Source organism: Neovison vison, chromosome 11 (assembly GCF_020171115.1).
Source record: "Neovison vison isolate M4711 chromosome 11, ASM_NN_V1, whole genome shotgun sequence".
NCBI lineage: Eukaryota > Metazoa > Chordata > Mammalia > Carnivora > Mustelidae > Neogale > Neogale vison.
In genome coordinates, this window is record NC_058101.1 from 25,441,504 (window position 1) to 25,464,470 (window position 22,967).

At 44.8% G+C, this 22,967-nt stretch overlaps 1 long non-coding RNA gene across 1 annotated transcript; it reads right to left on the reverse strand.

Moving 5' to 3' along the window:
* Positions 1-8,978: 8,978 nt before the first annotated feature.
* Positions 8,979-20,259, reverse strand: LOC122919231. Its single transcript, XR_006386771.1, has 3 exons — positions 20,135-20,259; positions 10,478-10,764; positions 8,979-9,359 (listed from the first exon to the last, which is right to left on the reverse strand). It is a non-coding gene; the product is annotated as an uncharacterized LOC122919231 (long non-coding RNA).
* Between the last annotated feature and the right edge of the window lie 2,708 nt (positions 20,260-22,967).

Consider the following 22,967-nt stretch of genomic DNA (forward strand, 5'->3'; position numbering starts at 1 on the left):
GTATGACATATGGTGAGCGCTGTGAATTGTGTAAGACTGATGAATCACAGACCTGTACCCCTGAAACAAATAATACGTTATAGGTTAATAAGAAAAAAAAAGGGACAAGATGGAGATAACTCATTGAAATATGATGTAATAGACTCGCCAAAATAATTTAACATTGTTCTAGAAATCCTAGCTAACTCATTGAGTAAGAAAACAAAACAAAACCAAAAAGTGGAGTGCGACCGTCAGTAGGAAACAAGCTGTCATTATTTGCAAATTTCTAGTACTATGTATACCCCATAACTGTCTGCCAAGAACACACAAAAGAATCCATTGAGAAACTATGGTATGAAATATGATAAGAATAGTGAAACGGCCAGTTACCAAACATGTATTTAAAAAATTAGCTTCTTCCTTTTATATCAGTAAGAATGAATTAGCAATTATAGTACAAAAATAAAGTCCTATTCTTAACATCAACACAAATCATAAATTACCCAGACATAAGAAGCAGTGTGCCATACCGACAAGAAGGAAAATAGATATTTTATGAAGGGGCTTGTTGGAGGTTTGAATAAATGAAAAGCAGACTTCGTCCCTAGAGGGAAAAACTCATAATGCAAAGATGTCAATTCTCTCCAAAGTAATAAATCCCTTTAATGCATCTCCAATAAAGTCCAAAAAAGGAGTCTGCAGGGATTTAGACAAGATGATTCTAAAATTCACCTGGAAGAACGAATAAGTGAAAACCCACAAAACAATATGGCATTTTTCTTGTGGGTAGATACAAATTAAGTTAAAGTTTTAAAATATGGACTGAAGGCTTCATGTCAAGTTCATGTTGGTGGTTCCCTCTAGGGTGGGAGGAAGGGGAGTGGGCCAGGGACCTTGAAACAATCTGCTACATTTTATACCTTTTCTTAAGACACATGTTTAAAGCAACTATGCTAAAAAAAAAAAAATATATATATATACATATATACATATTTTATATAAAATAAAAATATTTTAAAAAATCTTTAAAAATTAAAAAAATCTTAATATATATGTGTATATATATTTTAAGATTTTATTTTTTAAATATATATAAAATACATATATATTTTAAGATTTTATTTATTTATTTGGCAGACAGAGATCTTAAGTAGCAGAGAGGCAGGCAGAGAGAGAGAGGGAAGCAGGCTCCCTGCTGAGCCGAGAGCCCAATGCGGGGCTCGATTCCAGGACCCTGAGATCATGACCTGAGCTGAAGGCAGAGGCTTAACCCACTGAGCCACCCAGGCACCCCAGCTATGCTAAAACATTAATCTTCATTGGTAGTATGTGTTAGGTGCTGTTGTATTACTTCCTGCAATTTTCTGTTTTCATTTTATTTTTTTTTCCAAAAAAACACAAAAAACAAAAAAAGAACCCTAAAAAACAAAGAATGAAGGAGATATGGAGTGTGCACTGTAAGATATTTTAAATTCTCAATAATTAAAAAGTATAGTTTTGGGGGGTCTGTGTATCTCAGTGGGTTAAGCCTCTGCCTTTGGCTCAGGTCATGATCCCGGGGCACTGAAATTCAGTTCTGTTCTGGGCTTCCTCCTCAGTGGGGAGCCTACTTCTCCCTCTCCCTCTGCTGCTCCCCCTGCTTGTGCTCACTGTCTCCTTCTCTCTCTGTGTCAAACAAATAAACAATCAAATACATGAATAAATCTTAAAAAAAAAAAGAGTATTTATCCACAGGAAAGTCAATGACACTGAAAAGAAACAGATCTAAGGGAGAAGGTGTCCCAAATCAGTGAGGGGACCAACAGACATTCTTGGTGATGTTCAAACCATTGTTCATCAGATTTGTTTTTCAGAGAGGTTGGGAGAAAGTAAAAAAACTGAGGGGGGGCCTGGCTGGCTAAGTCAGTAGAGTATGTGACTCTTGACCTTGGGGTTGTGAATTTGAACCCCAGTTGGGGTAGAAAGATTACTCAAAAATGAAATCTTAAAGAAAAAAAGTAAAAGTAAAAAATGAAACTATAAAAGAGCAAGAAGAAAATACCATTGTCTATTTATCTGATTTCAGGATACAGAAGGTCAAAAATCTCCTCCTTGTGACCTTTTCCCTCCCCTGGGCCTTTGCGCACTCTGTTTCCTATGCATGGAAACCTCTTTTCCTCTTCACTCTTTTTTTTTTTTTTTTTTAAAGATTTTATTTATTTATTTGACAGAGAAAAAGAGAGAGAGCTCAAGCAGGGGGAGTGGGAGAAGGAGAAGCAGGCTTCCCACTGAGCAAGGAGCCTGGTGTGGGGCTTGATCCCAGGACCCTGGGATCATGACCTGAGACAAAGGCAGACACTGAACCCACTGAGCCACCCAGGCGCCCCTCTTCTCTTCACTCTTGCATCTGTTGCCCAGAGAGCCTACCCTGTCCTCCCTCATTGGCTGACACCCTGCATTATGGCTCTCTTGGCACCATGAACTTCTCCTTTATGTCATTGTTGCTTTTGCAATTTTGCCTTTGTTTGTGTGACTGACAAATGGTTTGTCTCCCAGTAGAAAGCCAGCTTCATGAAGATACGCTGTGCCTCTTTTTGCTGGTTCAAAAGTAGAATGCTTAGCCTACTGTGTGTGACTGTAGGGGTGTGATAATATTTGCTGAATGAGTGAACGAATGAGTTGGAGCCCGGAAAAACTCTTTCTTCCTGCCGGTTTTTCTGCATGCCATACACATGAAGATCTTTGTAATCTGTCATTTTGGGCCCCACACCTTTCACATGTTGAGAGTGTCAGCGGTCTTGCTGACTTGTGGGGCTGCATGTTGGGGACAAGGAGTAGACAACTTTTTGGATTACCTTTATAGCCATCAGATTCTAGACCCGACAGCCTCCAGAGCCACTGAAAAGCCAATTTTGCCCTGACACATAGAAGAGGGAACCAGCTCCTCGGCGGTACTGTGAACTTGCTGCTGGCTTTGTCTTTCTTCTCCAGTGAGTCCTTCCTACTGGTGCGGGTGTCGTCTCTGGAGATGGCGAAATTAAAGTCTCACAAGCTGAGAGGACGACAGTGTCTCTCCAGATGGACCTCCCTGGGCTTTGGGACCGCAGCCAGAATCCCAGCTCTGGCCATTCAGTCTCATAACCGTCTTTCCTGTGGAAGTGACCAGAAGTCCTGCTCTCCAGCTTCCGCCTGTGTGTGGTCTCCCGACGTTTTTAATCTTTTTGGCAAACACATGCAGAAATATAGTTTTGAGACGAGCTGATGACTCACAATCACGTGTTCACACCGGAGCCTATACGGGAGCCGAGCACATGATTGATGTTCACGGAGGGGCAGCCACTTGAGAAGAGATGCGGAGGGACATCTCTCCGCGTCTGCCTGGGCGGGGCTGCATTGTCAGAGCTCCAGAAGGAAGTACAAGTCCTTCATGAGGTGGTTCTCTCTGACTTGCACGGTCACTTGACCAACTCCGTGTCTTTCATCCCGCGGTGGTGCCTCAGCCCGTGTTAAGGCTGTAGGTCTTGAACTATGGTCTCTAGATTGAGTCACATAGTCACACAAATGCCCTACTCTTCTTCTTCTTCTTCTTTTTTTAATAGATAGCATTTCAGCATTAAAGATTTTTTTAAAAAGAGTTTATTTATTTATTTGACAGAAATTACAAGTAGGCAGAGAAGCAGGCAGAGAGAGAGAGAGGGGAAACAGGCTCTCTGCCCCGCAGAAAGTCTGGTGCGGGGCTCGATCCCAGGACCCTGAGATCATGACCTGAGCTGAAGGCAGAGGCTTAACACACTGAGCCACCCAGGCTCCCCTGCTCTACTCTTTTTAAGACCCATGGTTGTCCCCCCAATCCATGATTTCACTCTCTGTGGTCTCAGGTCTCAGTTGCCTGTAGTCAACCGTGGTCCAAAGCAGACGCTCCTCCTTCTGACTTGTCAGCAGAAGGTAAGTAGTAGCCGAATGCTACATCATCACAGCTTTCTTCAACTCGTCACATAAGCATTGTATCATTTAACGTCATCACTAGAAGAAAAATCGAGAGAGGGGGAGAGATGGACCACATTTACATAACTTTTATGACACTTCATTGTTATAATTGTCTATTTGATTAGTAGGTATTGTTGTTAATCTTTTACTGTGGCTAATCAATTTATTATTATTATTATTATTTTTGAATATTTTATTTATTTATTTGACAGAGATCACAAGCAGGCAGAGAGGCAGGCAGAGAGAGAGGGGGAAGCAGGCTCCCTGCTGAGCAGAGAGCCCGATGTGGGGCTTGATCCCAGGACCCTGAGATCATGACCTGAGCTGAAGGCAGAGGTTTAACCCACTGAGCCACCCAGGCACCCCTACTGTGACTAATTTATAAGTTAAGTTTTATTCGCGGTATGTGTGCATAGGGAAAACAGTCCACATAGGGTTAAGGGACTGTCTGTCGGTTCAGGCACCCACTAGGGTCTTGGAAGGAATCTCCTGCACATAAGAGGAGGCTACTGTATGTGGCCGCTTTTGAGGCCCAAATATATCGAAGCTTTGAGGCTTCATAGGTTTTCTTCTTTTAAAAGATTTTATTTATTTATTTGACAGACAGAGATCACAAGTAGGCAGAGAGGCAGGCAGAGAGCGAGGAAGGGAGGCAGGTTCCCGGCTGAGCAGAGAGCCCGATGCGGGGCTGGATCCCGAGATCCTGAAATCATGACCTGAGCTGAAGGCAGAGGCTTTAACTCACTGAACTACCCAGGTGCCCCGGTTTTCTTTTAAATCAAGGATTTAAAAATACATAATTATTTTCATTTTTAAAGGAGGTCTCACAATTTTTTGAGGTACGTAAAGGCTGTTTGCTAACAGCAAAAAGTACCAGGAGTCAGTGATCTAGATGCCATGACTTAAGTGACTGAACCTTCTTTCCCACCACCTGTCATCATTAATGAATCAGAGGCAATTCCTGCAGGAAGAGACCACCCACCAGCCTTGAGGTGGGGTGACCAACAAGAACCACCGTTACTGAATGCTTACCACGCATCGGGGCGCGGGGCCGTGCGCAAACTATCCTGGTTAATCTTCATGACAATGCTGTGAGGGGTTAGCGTTCCTTCTACAGAGGGAAATGTGAGGATGGAGTTACTTGCCCAAGGTCAAGCTGTTAGTAGTTGATGGGTCTGAGATAGTATACCTCTAACTATCACATTTCTTTTTCTTTTAATTAACGTATATTATTTGTTTCAGAGATACAGGTCTGTGGGTCATCAGTCTTACACAATTCACAGCACTCACCATAGCACATACCCTCCCTAAGTCCATCATGCAGCCACCCCATCCCTTCCACCTCCTTCCCCTCCAACAGCCCTCAGTTTATTTCCTGAGATTGAGAGTCTCTTATGGTTTGTCTCCCTCTCTGGTTTTATCTTGTTTCATTGTCCCCTCCCTTCCTCTAGCATCCTCTGTCTTGTTTCTCAAATTCCTCAGATCAGTGAGATCATATGTTAATTGTCTTTCTCTGACTGACTTATTTCACTTAGCATAATACACTCTAGTTCCACCCACGTTTTTGCAAATGGCAAGACTGCTTTTCTTTTGAGGGCTGCGTAGTATTCCATTGTATATATATACTACATCTTCTTTATCCATTCATGTGTTGATGGACATCTAGGTTCTTTACATAGCTTGGCTATTGTGGACATTGCTGGTATCAACATTGGGGTGAACGTGACCCTTCAGATCACTACATTTGTATCTTTGGGGTAAATACCCAGTAGTACAATTGCTGGGTTGTAGGGTAGCTTTATTTTCAACTTTTCTCAGAAACCTCTGTACTGTTTTCTAACTGTCCCATTTCATTGGGACTGCGGGCACTATGCTTGCCACTAGGGACTTGCAAGCTTGGAAGTGGACTTGGTAGACCAAACAATATGCCCATTTTCATCTTGAATAAGAATGGCTCAGGACCCAGGAGGAGCGGACACTTCAGTTGGAGTCTGAAGGTAGAGAAAAAGCCAATGTCTGGTTCAAAGACCATCAGGCAGAAGGTCTTGTGTGAGAGTCAGCCTTTCTCTTCTATTCAGGCCTTGAACTGATACAATAAAATCTGCATTTTGATCTCACATATGTGCTTATTAGGTCTTATCACCAGATATATTGTTTCTGCTTTTGGGACACATAGTAAGACCATAATTCTTGGTTCTCTCCTCCCCCTCAGGGTTGGTTGGGGCCATGTGACCAGCTTAAGGTCAAGCTTTAAATGCTGTTTTGAGACCCTCCAGAGCTCTCTCCCCCTCTCCCACCATTCCAGATAGAAGGCGCTTCATCTCTGTCTTCCAAGAGAACTCATGGCAGATACGTAGCCCTGTCATGAACATAAAGTATAAGCAAGAGACAGATCGGTGCCATTTAAACCCCTGGAATCTTGGGGGTTTATTTGTTATTGCAAAATAACATTGACTGTCCTGCCTGTCTATGCATACTCTTTGGGGAGGGTGCCTGGGAGTTTGCTTTCCAGAAAGCCTCCTAGTCCCGCTGGGGAGAGCCACTGTGTATGCATGGAAACTCCCTGCCCATTCCATGTCATTTTCTGGGAGTACTTATGGAGACAGTCTATCTGACTCTGGTTTTCAAATGGCCAATTCAAAGTCAAAATCTTGCAAAATAAGCTTTGAACCACCAGTTTTAAGGAACAAGTTCCATGAAACATTTGAGATTGTTCTAGAAAATTCAACCTCACCTAATCCAGAGTGACATGTACTCACATGGCTGCTGCAACTAGATACGAAAAAGAAAAAAAAACAATCGAATCTGGAAACATCTCTGAGCAGTTATTAAATAGCATCTAATCCCTAATGGCGAATTCATTTTCATTTAATAACAAGTTATTGTGAAGTATAATGAAAAATAGAGTGGCATGCAAAATAAGCTGGCCTCTGTTGTCATTGACATGGTGCCAGTTTCTTGGGTGCAGTGTTACACTACTATCCATCTTCATAAAGCACTCCTTGGAAAGCATTATTGAACAGCGGGAAGGATCAGTGGATGACAGCTTCATTAGTCATGACTAGGTAATTCTGGCCAATTTCTCCTGGGAATTATTAACACATTCCTAAACACCCCTTGGTTAATGGCATCCAAAGAAGAAAAGGAGGAGATTGGTTGTAAGATCTTGGATGTTATCCAAATCCAGCTACAAGTGACCCTACGAAGGTCACAGAGCAGTCTCTCTTCCCCCAGAGCTCTCTGGAATGCTTCTGGGAAATGGGACCTTCCTAGCCCGTAGGGAGGAGACCTGAAAACTCTTGCCCATTGCTAAAGACCTAGTGGAGAGAAAATACTGGAATGCCATCTGCTTGGTACGCAAATTTAAGCAGTCTCATTTGGTAAATGGATAAATTAACCCCAAGTTTATTCTTGTCTCTGGCTAAAAAAGTAGGAGCTCCAAGAGGGCGTCTTTGTGACCCCGGTAACTACACAATAAACACCAGAATCCAATAGGTTCCTGTGAATCCTGGCAGCCAGGTATGCCACATTTGCCAAAGATTACCTAATCTCCGCAGAGCTTGACCACTTAGCCTGGAGGCTTGAGAGACAATGTGGTCTGCCAGTCTAGATTTCCCATGCTTTCTTGACTTCTCTAGTGACACTGCCTTTCAGTTGCCTGGTGAGTCAGCTGGGTGGGGTTCTGAGCAGTCTTAGCAGAAGAGTGGTTTACTCTGCTGGTGGACAGTTTTACCTCTGGGTGAAAACTTTGGGATGATGGCGTTTCTCAAGCTCTCTGGCTGCTTCATGGTGTAGCACAAGGGTTTACAGATTGGGAGGAGATCAGAGCTCACAATTTTGCCTTGCACCTTACTACCTGTGAGAGCTTGGGCAACTTAATTACTGCCCCCCCCTTAGGCTTAGTTTCCTCATTTGCCAAATATGGGTGATGATATCTATCTCATAGGATTTGTGAGGATTAATCAATGCAATTAGGTAAAGCATTTGCCGGAATGCCTTGGTAAATATGTCTTCCATTACTTGTGTAGCAGTCAGCTATGTCCTGCTTAAAAACAAAACCAGAAATAATCAGAAAACAAAAACCAGTATGAGTTATTCATACTGCCTACTACCCCAAGTAAATCTTGTTTTTTTTTCCAATTTATTTATTTTCAGAAAAAACAGTATTCATTATTTTTTCACCACACCCAGTGCTCCATGCAAGCTGTGCCTTCTTTAATACCCACCACATGGTACCCCAACCTCCCACCCCCCGCCACTTCAAACCCCTCAGATTGTTTTTTAAAGTCCATAGTCTCTCATGGTTCACCTCCCCTTCCAATTTACCCAAAAGCACATACCCTCCACAATGTCCATAACCCTACCCCCCTTCTCCCAACCCCCCTCCCCCCAGCAACCCACAGTTTGTTTCGTGAGATTAAGAGTCACTTATGGTTTGTCTCCCTCCCTATCCCATCTTCCCCCAAGTAAATCTTAAGTTTTTATCTTCATTTACTTTGGGAAAAGAAAAGCAGCGGTGGCCAAAAGATCATGACTAATATCTGTCGGTCATCAGACCCTTGTTGAATTTTTACAACATCTTTATTGTTGTCCTCTTTACCAGATGAGAAAACTGAGGTGTAGAAAAGTAAGCTGCCCAGGCAGTAAGTTTTGGAGCTGGGTTTGGAAACAGGATCATCTGCCTGCAGACACCACATCCTTCACCATCACTACTGTGGTCATGAGTCTTCGTTGAGTAGGATTGAATCTAGTACAGAACTTCTATTTCAACAGCAAGCTTCCTAAGATCACGCACGTGTTTACAAATTGCTCTCCTGGGAGGTACCCCCTGCGACTCTCTGCAGAGCTGAAGCCTATCCACACTCAAGCTCTGGATCCTTCGGGAGCTTTCCCTGGATCCCTTCTCTTTGCTCTCTCAACAGTGCTGGCCTGGGCCTTTCCACCACCCACTCAGAGCCCAATTCATTCATTAATGGCTCCTGAGAAGATGAGAGCAAGAGACAAGCAGAGAGAACAGCAAGTCAGAGAAGAGAAAGAGCCGGGGACAAGAAGGGAAAAGAACAAGACACGGAAGAACTGAAGTGTGGTCACAGTCTCAAGGTGGATTTTATTTTTAAGTATTCGGTATCATAAAGCCTAACCGTTTATTATCTGAACTTCCCCCCACACCCCTGCTGCTTCTGGCTTTTCTGGAAGAGAGGGAATTTTTTTTTTTTTTTTTTGCTTTAGCCAACATGAAAAAAATCTTGTTTTTAGTGATTCCTGACACCAGCTGGTTTTGTAGCAATGACAGTTGTTGACATTCAATGGATAAGTTTAAATATCTTTTTGTGTTTTCTTTAAAATCGAGTTAAGAGTATCTTTCGGGTTTGGTTTGGCAACATTCGGAGGCTGTTCCAATGATCTCTTTTCTGTAAAAAAAAAAAAAAGTTAAAAATTTTAAATCCAATTAGAATTTAGTACCAATTATGATCAGTTTGGTAAATACTTATCAAGTGCTTCCTACTTGCCTGGTACTGTGCCTGGCCATGGATATAGGAATGAATAAAAGATCTCCTCTGTCTTGTAGAGCCTGGGATCTGGGGGGGGGGCTCCTGGGACTTTGTGGGGAACCTGTTGGAGAATCTGCTGGGGAGTCTGTTGGAAGTCACCGGCCTGGGCGCCACTCTGGGACAGCCTGACTCAGCAGGTGATCTTAACCCATCCCAATGTCCAAGACACACTGGTTGAGAGCAGATATCATTTGTACTAATCACAAATCCCAGCTTTAGAGAATTAAGGTTTTGAGGGATCCAGAGACCCCTCAGCTACCCTCTGTCCACATTTGTCTCCTCAAAGTCCAGGCAGGATGAGCCTGGCTAGAGACAGATCTGTTTCCTATCACGGCTGATAGAAGTGCTGAGGATTTCTGTCAAAAATTCTGGAAGCCCAGGATTAGCCCCAGGTCACTAGGAAACATCTTAATTTTAGAGTTTTTAAAGTCAGAAAAATATGATTGCGAAAAGAACCTTTTCATTTTTTTGCCTCTCTTGCCTCCTGATTTGCATAAGAATGAGACAGGACTTGTCTTCTTAAATTAGCCTTTTACATTTCTTGGGAAATGCCAAATCTAAGTTTATAAGGGATCTGATAACTCAGAATACATTCTTGTGATTCTAAAGCAGCAAAGTGCCAATGGAGAAATAGTCCCTAAATTCCAGCTGTTTCCCGGTCCATGGCTTCAGATTTCTAGAAACTGTTTATCTGATAATATTCTTGTTCCAACTTATTTTTTTCTTTCCCCTTCCGAAAGAAGACAAAAGCCACGATTCAAATAACCGGCTGGCTCTTCATTTCTAAGTGACTTGGGCGAAGTCACCGTGCTGAATTTCACTTTATACAATTACTGGGCCAATCTGAAAAACAAGAGCAAGGTTGTGCAATAGTAGAGGTTCGCGGGTGTCGGGATGACGGGAACCGTCTTTACAGAGTCCTGAGTCATTTATGGAGAAGCTGCTGGGCGATGCCTTCACGCCGTCCTTGAACTTACCTGTTTCAACCAGCCATGCTGAGCACCGACCGTGAGCCCTTCCCTTACTGCAGCGGCATAAATGTTGTTTTCCTCCATAGAACACCAGCTTCTCGAGGGAGGATCCAGATTATGTACTTTTCTTTTCTCCCCAGAAGAGAAGGGCAAGGGTGGGTGGGAAGCGACGAGAGGAACGGGTGTGAGGTGTTAGAGACAGGGACTGAGCCCTCCAGGTTAATGCCGTGTGCTTTTATTTAGCTCGATGTAGACGTAGCTCCGGGCAGCTGTCTAGAGAGCTGGGCGTGGACCTAGAGGTACAAAAGAATGAGATACAGAATGGTGGGAGTGAGCATCACAAAGGGAAGGCAAGAATTATTCAATAAATGGTTTTGTAGATGAAGATGAAAATGAGGGAAAAAGCACTTTGGACTCATATTTTGAGCCACATCTTGGGATGAATTTAACCTGGCCCTCATTAATTGTTCGTTCCTTAAGCTTCTCTCTTTCCATGGGTGCCAGTGTTCAGAATCACACACAGCCCCACGCTGAACTCATGGGTCGGGGGCATGGCTCCCTTACTACCAGGGGACAAGCCCCAGGGCCACGGCACTGAGGCCGACCCGGGAACAAACCCAGCTGACTTCTCCAGTCGATGTGATATTTGGGTAAAGGACACATTGAAAATCTGCTAGACATCAATTTATGGGAGACTAAAAGAGGGTCATCACATTTGTGATCTAGAGGGAAAGGGGGAATTTGGGGACACTAAGCTCCTGTGTTTCTGTAGCTTCTAAGAGATTACCAGGCATACAGTGGATGCTGAGTAAATGTCTGTAGATGACACGACCCTTGTGTCCTGGTGCTTTACTGGGCAGACTGAAGTACTGATCTTTGTGGCAGTGATTGCCTGAGCTCAGACCTCCTTTAAGAATAAAGAATCTTCGCACCCTAGGTCTTCCTGGGAGCATTTCTTCCATATTCCAGAGTAGAAGAAAGAGCACAGTGGAGGCTTCAGGGCAGCGCATGACCGTGGTTACACGTCAACTCTCAGGGGAGGTTTGGGGGTGGACTTCCTTCCTCACCCTGGTTGATCAGGCATTGGCCAGGGTTTGCTTTCTGTGTCCACCCAGAGAACTTTGTTTCCAGCCAGGTCCCCACTTGCTCCCCTCCTCCTCCCCTGGAGCGTAAGCCCAGCGTCCCTGGATCCCTGTGTTGGAGCGAGGTGAATGGTGGACACATGTGTGCCAAATGCCTGAAGCTTTGGTCCTTCCTGGCTTGCGAGTCTTTATTTGTGGGTTGGAACAGGGAGAGGGGGCTGAAGAGAAAGCTCATTCTCATTCTTTAGCGATGTGTAAATATATTGCCATTGGCTCCTAGGGGGTAGCTCTAAGCCAGTGATGAAAAAATGTTTTCGCTGGTGTGGGAGCACATTTGCGTCCACATATATGCATACATGTCTACTTTTGGCAGACGGCAGAAGCTGCTGGATGAGGTGCTTCCTATCCCTCCGGCTAGGGAATCCGACCTCCTACATTGACGTTTTCTTGACAACTCTGGTCTACGCTGATTTATCCATGATCTCAGCCCTTGTCGCAATTATCGTCCTCACCATAGTCAGGGCAGACTTTTTGTAAAGCAAAAGAAGCTTCAGGACTTGTTGGTTGTAAGGGCAACTGCCGATGGTGTGGTCCTTGCCATGGTCACATGCTTGGCTGAAGTTGCAAAAATAAGATATTTTAACTGCAGGAGGCTAAGGATATGGTCTCCTCCTCTGGGCTTCCCCCTCCATCAGTATTTCCCTGAGGAGTCTGGGTCAGTGTAAATGTCTGTGGACGGACCCTGAGCATCTGGGGGATTCTAGCTAAGGAGAAGTTGAGTTGGAGATTCATTTCTTTCGGGTTCAATGTGTCTATTCGGATGGTTTGCACTTACTTCTGTGTTAGCCATTCCAGGGTAAAAATGACTTCTGGGAATATTCCTGATGGCCTCAGAGCATACCCGACGGGCGTCATGGGATCATCACATTATACTGCAATATAAATGTGTCCCACTCCGCCCGACACTGGAAGTGTGTGGGTATAGAGACAAAAAAAGTCAAAATGTGCAGAAACAGAAGCTAGTCTATGGAATGTTTTTTTAATCCCCAGATGCACAAAATTAGAAGTGGCATATTTGGGTCTCATTGATGACTAGTCAAGACAGAAGCTACCTTCCGGAAAACCATAATACCTGTGCAATCAGCATGCCCTGTACCACCATGCTTTTAAGATGAGAAATTGATGCAAAATAGAATTGACCAGAGTTCTTATGTCAGTAGGGCACAAAATCATAGCAAGACGTTGAACTGCGAGGTAGCAATTTTATGCATGGCAAATTGCATTTTGATGCCTCCCAACGTATTGGCGTAGTCTCAGCAGCTGAGACAGCTTGGCCTGGTGAAGCCTGGCGATTACAGAAAAAATAACATTCGGGGGGCGCCTGGGTGGCTCAGTGGGTTAAAGCCTCTGCCTTCGGCTCAGGTCATGATCCCAGAGTCCTGAGATCGAGCCCCGCATTGGGCTCTCTGCTCCGCAGGGAGCCTGCTTCCTCCTCTCTGACTACCTGTGATCTCTGTCTGTCAAATAAATAAATAAAATCTTAAAAAAAATAACATTTGGAATGTAATGTAAAATCACAGCAGTAAAATCACAGCAAAGCAACCAAAGTGCTCCTGTGATAAAACTCCCACACACATTCACCCATAAGTTACTGCACATAGTTTAAGGGTAATTTGATTAAACAATTATGGGACTCCATCTGAAAGAATGACATTTTAAGAGGGATTTAAATTACCTTCTCGTCTCTCCATGAAAATGATATTTATAAAATTGTTGTCGTGTGACGAGATGATTATACAAAGGATATGAAACCAAAAAAGAAGAAAACCAGGAGAAGGAGTCCAATAGAGGTATAGGATGGAATTTTTTCATAGTTTTGTTATGTTTGTGCTGTTTGTTGGCTTCTAAAAATTTGTAATTTGTTGTGACTTCTTTTTTTTCATTTGAAATACCTGAATCTGCCCTTAAACCACAGTTGAACAACTATGCCTGGCTCTTTGGGGGTCTGGGGGAAGACTTTAGGGCTTACAACAGCATCTGACACGCTGTACTCATTCTATGTCTTATACTTATTAAATTATTGATTTTAAAATATTTTTTATTTATTCATTTGAGAGAGAGAGAGAGGAAGTGAGAGCACGAGTTGGGGGGGTCAGAGGGAGAGGGAGAAGCAGGTGTCCCATTGATCAGGGAGCCCCGCTATGATGCAGGACAGGATCCCAAGACCCCAGGATTAATACCTGAGCCAAAGGCGGGTGCCTAACTGACTGAGCCCCCCAGGATTCCCCCCCCCCAAATTATAGAATTTTAAAAGTAACCATAATAGCTTATGCATGAGAAAATAACTTTGACAATACAGAGTTCCATGTCAAAAGTAAATAATGGGCTCCCCCAATACCCCTGTTGCCCAGGGCTAACTGATATTAATTTGACATCCCTCTTCAAATACCTTTTTCTTGAGCTAGTTCCCGGCCATTAAGTATGCGTTTTGGAGCAAGCTGCCTGGGTCTGACTCCCATCTCTGACCCTGTGACTTTGGGAAAATTGCAAATCTCTCAGTATCTCATCTGTTAAAGGGAGGGTCTCACTGTGTTGTACCTGGATCTCAGCGGAGCTGGCGGGCGGGGGCGGGGGGAGAGTTTAGAGCTTAGAACTGCATCTGACGTCCTGTACTCATTATATGGAGAACGAATATATTACCGTTTTATTTCAGTTATTTCATGTGCCCTAGTGTGTTGCTCTCCCTCCCCCGCAAGACTGTAAGCTTGCTGAGTTTGGGTGCTAAGAGAAAACAGCTTTCACAGCTTCTCCCAAGTCAGAAATGTGAGGACGTGAGCGCCCTCTAGCTGCCGTATGTGTGTTTCCACCCACCCCGCTGGGGCAGTTGAGCTGATGTGGCTATTCTGGTTCAATCAACGTTATTAGGCAAGGCAGAACTGGGGGGCAGCTGAGGTGTATCAGAAATTCAGATTCAACACATTAGGAGACACCCCTGAGAAGCTGCAGATGTCAGAAATAGAGATACGTTCTGAAAGGGGATGGGATGTTGTCCATGGGAAAACAGGATAGTGTTGGATTGATAGAAAGCCTCCAAGAGCCGAGTCAATGCTGTCCCTGCATTCCTTTGAAACAACAGCCAGAAGAGCTGCTAAAATGGTCTTGGACGAAGGGCTGCTGATAGTGGAAAAAAGGGAGCGGATCGCCCCAAGATAGCACAGCACCATAATTACCTACAAGAGGAGCTGAAAAAAAAAAAAAAAAAAAGACAAGATAATAAAACATCAAAGAGGGAAGAGATTTTTTTCAAGGAAGATTATTTGCGTGTACACCTTATTATCTTAAAAGATTCTCCCTAAGAAACAAATACAGATAGAGTAATCAGTCCCAGGCTGTGGAATGAAATACACAATAGTTACCCAAAACTCCCCCTGAACTCACAGCCTGATATTGAGGGAAAAAAAGCTCATTTCAGAAGAGTCTGAACCCAATTTTGTTAAAAAAAATTTGTAAGTGCCCAAGACAAGAAAAAGAATGAAAAATAGTAAAATATAAACTATTTATTCGGGAGAGAAAATTATGAGAAAAGCTTTTGTTCCTTTGTGCTTTTATGGAATACTTCCCCCCTCCCCATTATAACAAATATGTATCATTTCTATAATTAAAAAAATACCTGTTTATGGGGCACCTGGTAGCTCAGTGAGTTAAGCCTCTGCCTTTGGTGCAGGTCATGGGCTCAGGCTCCTACTCTCTGCTCAGCCGGGAACCTGCTTCCTTCCTCTCTCAGCCTGCCTCTCTGCCTACTTGTGATCTCTGTCTGTCAAATAAATAAAAATCTTTAAAAGAATAAAATGAAAAAATTTTAAATACAATTTAAGTTTTTATCTAGCAGATTGGCAAAGAACAAAAAGAGTGATACCTATTATTGGCTAAGATGTGGGTAAATATATATTTCATACATTGCTGGTGAAAACATAAATTATCATGAATTTTTTTAGAACAATTTGGCAAAAAACTTTCAAATTTATACTAAGCATTTGACTCATCGATTTCCTACAGAATTTCCTATACAAATTCTTGAACAAATACCCAAAGGTATTTGTAAAAAGATGTGTATCATTTGGTTTGTTAGAGAAAAAACAAACAAACAAAACAAAACCAAAAGTTTAGCTTTATCTCCAGTGTCTAGCCCGTTATTCGGTACATAACTGGTGCATAATAAATATTTGCTGGGTGGCTTATAGGGTTAAGCCTCTGCCTTCAACTCAGGTCATGATCTCAGGTCATGGGATAGAGCCCCACATCGGGCTCTCCGCTCAGCTGGGAGCCTGCTTCCTCCTCTCTCTCAGCCTGCCTCTCTGCCTACTTCTGATCTATCAAATAAATAAATAAATAAAATCTTAAAAAAAAATATTTGCTGAATAGTTTCACCAGTTTTTTATATGTTGAACAGAATGAGATACTAACTGGAGAAATATCTGAAATAGGAAAAAAGACCAGGGGAAAAGTGGCAGATTTGTCTGTATTTTATCCATTTGTCCATCTGACGTGACTATTAGAAGAATATTCAAACTCTTCATAATAGTTGTTACTGAGGACGGGAGGGAATACTGGGCACTAGTAATATTTGTTTCATGCACTTCTGTTTTCTTTGAATTTTTTTTACAAATATGTGCTACTTTTGTAATAAAAAAAAATTCTTTCATAAAGAGAAAAGAGCTACTACATCAGGTCTTGTAAAGCTTTCCTACCAACAACCCCTTTCCCCAACCAGAATATTTACCTAATTACATCAACTGTCTTTAATCTCCTCACCTGGAGTCTATTTTCCTTTTCCTTCTGTTTAGCTCAGACTCTTGGTCTGGACACAGCTTCATCAGTCCCCGAAGCTTCCTGGCCACCGAATAAAGGGCTGCGCCCAGCCCCCACTCTTAAGAGAAAGTGTGGTAATGTGCCCCACCTCACTGGGGCCAAAGGGCAGGTGTTTGTGGCTTTCCTTCCCTCCTCCCCCCTGGTGCAGCAGCGCCCCCATGGGTCCAGGCAGAGATCCACGGCCAAGACCTCGTGGGTTAGAGTGACCTCGAGGGCTGACTTGATAACTGCCCTGGGGCCATCAAGTGGAGACGGTTTGCAGCTGGGATGGGTGCTGAGGAGGGCCCAGTGCGGAGGGCCATCTGGCCCTGGCGGGATCTGGTACGGCCAAGGCCAGCAGGAACACGGTCTTGGTCTTGCTTCCTCTTTCTGCCCATGTGCTGTGCTGGCCTGAGGGCCCCCTGTTGACCTGTACCCCTCGGGGTTCTCATCCCAGGACATCAGGTCTCAGCAGAGGCTGGCCCGCCTTCCCTCAACGCCCCCGAAGGCTGGGACTTTCCACACCTAACTCAGATACCACAGGCTTTTTGTTGTTTCTCTAGCCCATTCATTCATCCGGTTGCTGTTAGAAATAATTCCTTGGAGGCTCAGAAACCTGCATGCCTGTAAAATAACAAACCACCTCTGATTAATTTATCAGGGGGACTTGCCAGCTGGTTCTGTTCCTAGCCCTGCGACTTAGATAAATCAAGCAGCCCCTCTGGGTCTGTACCCACCCCCTCTGTTGGTAATGGTGGTAACCATGACCGTGTAGGTCAGGCTCCCAAGAAAGGGAGCCTGAGGTGTGGATCCTTGTGTAAGTGATTTCGGGGGGTGGCCTCCGGAGAAGGGGGTGTGGAAGCAGGACAGGGAGACAAAATATGCTTTGTTGGATTCCCACTCGGTCTGCTCCTGTGGGGAGCTCTGGAGTGGAGATGGCCCCTTGAAGCCTCCCTACCTTAAGGTAGGGCGCAGGCCTTCAGGGCCCCCGTGTCAGGTGTTGCAGGGGCAGCTCAGACACAGGGTAATCACGGGGGGGACCGTCTAGGTGAGGCTGCTCCCTTTGGTATAGGCACGCGTTCAAAGAAAGGAGGCAGGGTGGGCCATTCATAGCAGGCTCTAGTGGCAGTGCAGAAGGGGTAGGGTGGGTGGAGCACGTGCGGGGCTGGACGTTCATGCGGGGCACTGCAACGATAGCGATAAACTCTGACATGGCTGAAGCACTCACTGTGTGCCCGGCGTTATCCGGAGCCCCTTATAGACACGACATTTGATGCTCACGGCTGCCCTATGAAATCTGTATTTCATTCTATTATCTGCATTTTGTGGATCAAGACACTGAATCACAGAGAGGTTAAGCAACTTACCCAAGGCCACACAGTAAGGAGAACTGGGTTGGGAAAAACGGTTTCTATAGTCTTTCTGTGACCCTATAGAAGAGTAACTTTAGTTACAGTTTGAGACCAGTGTCATGTATTTGCTTAGTTAGTTATCCATTTGACATTTACCGAGAGCCCCCCACGTACCAGGAATTACGAAAATTAGCTCAGTCCCTCTCCAGCCCTTCAGGAACTTACGCTATTGGGAGAAACACTGTGTGCACGCCCGTCAGAGGGGACTGAACAGCGAGTGCCCCAGGACAGGGAGGTACAGAAGGCCAAGGGCAGCAAGCACCTTGCTCTGCTTTGGGGCAGTAGGAAAGGCAGCAAGGAATAGGGGCGCCCCCAGCATGATCTGCAGACATTAAAGCTGGAAGCTGGAAGGAAGGGGATGGGCGTTCTTGGCAGTGGGAACACCACAGACAAAGGCCAGGGGTGACGAAGGTGTGGGGTGGCAGGTAGAGGGTGACAAGTGTCCGGAGACAGGCTGGGGGGCCTGCAGGGTTAGAGGAGACAGAGGAGGGAGGCCCCACAGCGTCCATCAGACCGCGCTGGCCCCTAGCCCAGCCCGTGGTCCCTCTTCTACCCGAACAAGCCGGTTCAGTGGCGGTGTCAATGGGTGGCTGCCTCGTCCTGAACGTCTCAGGATCTGGAGACGGGATGAGCAGATGCCGCACCTGCCCTCAGTTCAGCCCGGGGCGGGCGAGCTCTCTGAGCCAGGTGCAGCCTGGAAAATCACAGCGAGCAAGGTCCACAGGTTACATTCCAGAGAGGGTGGTTCCGGGGACCTCTCTGCGCCTGGCTCGATAAGAAAACCGAATTGTATAATCACAAAAGGCATTATGGTACAGATCCACTGTCACATGCCTCTGTCTAGCCATCCGTCGTGGATACTCCTTTAAAAACACACACAAAACAAACCAAGGAGCACAATGCGTTGCTTTTATCTCTGCTCATCCCGTAGAAAGCTAGAAAGCGTAATGGTGATCTCGGCAGGTCTAGCGCCCTCCTGCCTTTATCAAAGCGTTCCCCGGCTGCTAGATAACCACCTCTGGGGAAGCTGGGAGTGGAGGCCAAGCCAGGGACGGTCACGGTTCTCTCCCTGTGAACCGGGTCATGTCCTGGTGATTCAACTCTGGGCCAAGGGAAAACATTGCCAAGAACTAGGACACCTCCTTTCTTTCATCATGAAAATGTCGACACAATGAGTTAAATTTTCAGAGGGGTGTGTGTCCCTACAGTTACTAAGAACCACTGAGAAAGCAGGAGATTTTATTAACTTACCATCATGTCTTCAGTGCCTTATATACTTCCTGGCAAACAGTGGGTGCCTAATAAGTGTTTATTTCTCCTTTTGAAAATAGGAGCTTTTGTTTTTTCCCAATGTCTCTTTCTGATGATTATACGTAACGGCCGGATGAATCCCAGCATCTCAGGGTTTTACAAGATCACCTAAGATTTTCAGGTCGACCCTAGGCATAAGTTTTTTTTTTTTTTTAATTTTTAAAAATTGTGTTATGTTAGTCACCATAACCTTAGGTGTAAATTGTAATAGTTAGCATTTCCTGAGCATCTATGATGTGTCAAGCTCTTGCTAAAGCTATACTAATAGCAATTATTAGCGATTAATAGCAACTAATCAGCAATTATGAAGTTATACCTAATCCTTATATAAACTACTCTTCCAAGTACCTGACATAGAACAGCTCATTTAACCCTTACACCCTTACAAGAGCTCTCTGCAGTATTTACCCAGGAGAACAATGAGGCTATAAGGGTTGTATCACTTTCCCAAGGTAACTTAACCTGGGACTCTAACCTTTGATTCCACATCTGGAGTGTGGAAGGGAACTGCTAGGCTTGTCTTGGGTCCAGCTCACTCCCTGGGGGCAGGTTCCTAGACTATGGTGTGCTGTCTGGCTTCATGCCCCCGTGGAGAGGGGTTTTCAAGTGTGGGGGCACATATGGAAATGCACCCCCCCTAGCCATCCTGGTACCACTGGAGTCATTACTCTGGTTCCAGAAGGCAGAATAGCACCTTGGATCATTTCCTGGGATGGCCAGTCTTACGGCCTCAAGCCTCTTTGTGTTTCCTTTTTGGGGTGGTTACGTAACAAAGCTTCTGCGGAGATTACTGGGAGCAGATAAACACGGTGGACAAGATGCGGGCTGAAACTGCCCCGCGCCTTTCTCAGAAAAGAAAAACTTTGTCTAGAGCCCTTGGCTTCCCTTCAGTGGCATGGCCTTTGTGCTCCTGTGGGAGCTTCTCTCTAGATTTGAACAATGGTGTCGGCTGCAGGGGTAGGGAAGGTCTTTGGAGAGATCAGTGGCAGGAAGTCCTCAGTGAGACTTACGGTTTCTAGGAGTTTGTTGAAATAATCTCTCCTCTTCTCCCGACACGACACGTCCTGCTATGTACAGACTCTAGGCAACCCGCAGGCAAGGGCTGAGGAAGGCTCCAGCTGCTCCCCTCTCTCCACTCCCCTGCCCCATCCCTGCAGCCTAGGTATCCAGAACTTGTTTATAAAGGACCTGGGCGTTGAGCCCTGCCTGGAATTTCCTTCTTGGTTGGCTTTCTTTTCACCTCACGCCATTAAATGTTTATCTTTGAACTTTACTTCTTCGGCATTTTTGCAAAATCTTTTAAACCCCTTTAGGTGAGTCGCCCATTGATGCTTAGCTGTGTTTGTGTGAAAGTTTGCAAAATTTGAGAGGCTGGGAGAATTTACAAAGTTCCAGTGAAAGCTAATACGGCTTTGAGCGCTTGGTGGTTTCCCCATAATCATTCAGTGATTGATTGATTGAATGAATGGATAGCATAATGAATTAATTGAGCCATTGCAAGGGTTGAAGTATGAGTCGAATATTGCAGAATCAATGCTTTTTCTAATAGTGAGGGCTAAAGTATTTGTGTAAAAAGGGGCGGGGCAAAGGGACTAATCAGGGCAAACTTAGGTTTGGGGCCTGAGCTCCTTGGGAGTGACATCATCTTTTCCAGAGAACAGGGCAGACTGCAGGAGGAATGGATTTGGGGCACAGAAATCAAGAGTTGTGTTTTCAGAGTTTTGTAACCTCGGTACTACTAACCTTTGGGTCCGGATAATTCTTGGTCATGGGGGCCCTCCTGTGCATAGTAGGCTGTCTAGCAGTCCGTCTGGCTTCCACCCACTAGCTGCCTATTAACACATCCCCTCCCCCAGAAATATCTTGAGCCAAGGCTCAATGTCCCCAGGGGTGCAAAACGTTCCTGGTTGAGAAGCAGTGGATTAAAGTGAATGAATGACTTGTGAGGTCACCATGGCTGGGAGGGGTGCCCAGGACGCAGGGAGAAGCCCAAGAGAGGCATAAATTGTAGCAGATGAGATTTATAGTAGATGCTGAGAAGAACTTTCTGTCAGATGATAAGATCCTGAAATGTATGGCTTTTGGTCTCAGAAATAATAGGGGAAAGGACCAAGAGCTGACTGGACACCCTGTGGATTGGAAGGAATGCGGACTCTGGAGCCGGATGGGTTTGGCTCAAACCAGCTTCAGGCACTTAGGGCCACTTAGCAACTCTGGGTGCATCCTTACCCGTCAAAGGGGGCTAACAGCGTCTGCCTCCTGTAGTGGAAAAGAAGATTCGAGGTCTATTTAGAGTTGTGTGTAGGAGATCCCTAGCCCAGTGCCTGGCATACGGTAGGGCACTTGGAAATAGTAGTGATTGCTGTGACTTCTTTCTGCCGGGTTGTACGTTGGTGTCTTCTCCCTGGGCTTGCCAGCTGATGGTAGGCCACCGAGAGCCTTTTGGAACCTGTCATCCTGACCAGAATCTGTGCATACCTTCCTGTGGCAGTGCTTGGAACGCAAAATGCAATTATCTAGAAAACAATTCCCAGTGACACAGTCACAGAAGAGGTTAGAACGACACTGTGGATATTTTTATATTTTAGCTCAAATATGTTTGAAGTGGTTACCCTGTTCCTGGCAGAGAATGCTACATGAGTGTATTTAACAGCTGAAAGGACCTACTTAGGTAGGCTTCTAGAATGTACTAGAAACAACCTTTCTGTATGGAAATGCTTCCTTTATTATCTTTTATATTTTTAACACAAGGGACACGTGATGTAGCAAGCCCTCTGGCGGCTGTGTCCTGGAGCAGCCACTGTGCAAATTTTTGCATTTGCATTCAGGGCAGCTGGTTAAGTAACAAGTTGTAGGGTCCCCTTTGCACCAAGGAGAAAATCAGGACACAGAGAGACAGATGCGTGCCCAAAGTCACACAGCTGATACGTGGCTGAGTGGGGATTTAAACCTAGATATTCTGCTCTCATATCCTGAAACTTTAACCACTATGCCGCGTGGCTAACTCAAAGTTTGAAGGGGACCTGTCTGGAGACCTTAACAATATCTTGAGGACCACTTTGTCATTTCTTATACGCTGGTCCACATTCCCAATTATGTTTTCTTCCACATATATCTGTTGGCATTCCATTTCATTTTGATCCCATTTTACTTTTTTTTTCCCCAAGGACTATTTTATACTCATATTTAATATTATATTTAAAACATCAGGCACAAGAGAGCCCTTCAAAAGAAAAAGCCCTGTGGGTTTCTGAAGAAAATGCTTATGCAGTGGTCTTTATCTCATGCAGCTGAATATAATTTCCCCCCCAGATGTGACTTCAGTAACTTGGTAAATCCTTAGTGAATGGAAACCAGTAGGAACACCACCAAGATCTGAGCTAACCAAGAGGACCCACAAACCTGGACAGTTGATGAATTTGTAGACAGTCTCTTGACCTCTTTGATCTCCACCAAACAAACACCTTCTTAATAAACCTGACTGAGGACAATGCAGTTGGGTCCTTTGCATATTCAAATTTTCCAGCCTCCTCTTCCTGGGTGTGAATGAGTGAGACAGCTGAGGGACCGGAAGGACTCAGTGGGGTTGATCCATTTCTGGGGCAAACATGGAGGACTGAGTCAACCTTGTTGGCTCTTGAATGGAGGCTCCTGGCTGAGTGTCCATCCTGGCTGCAGCCCAAGCCCGGAAGGAAGTCTGTACCAGTTGGGTCCATGGCTGCTTTGGGATGTTTGGAGCCTAAATGGAGACACATTGAGCTGGCTTCCTCTAAGGCCTTTTAACAACTTTGTGGACTAGAGCTTCTTGATTTTTCAAAAGGAAATGCCACTCCCCAGGCAAGG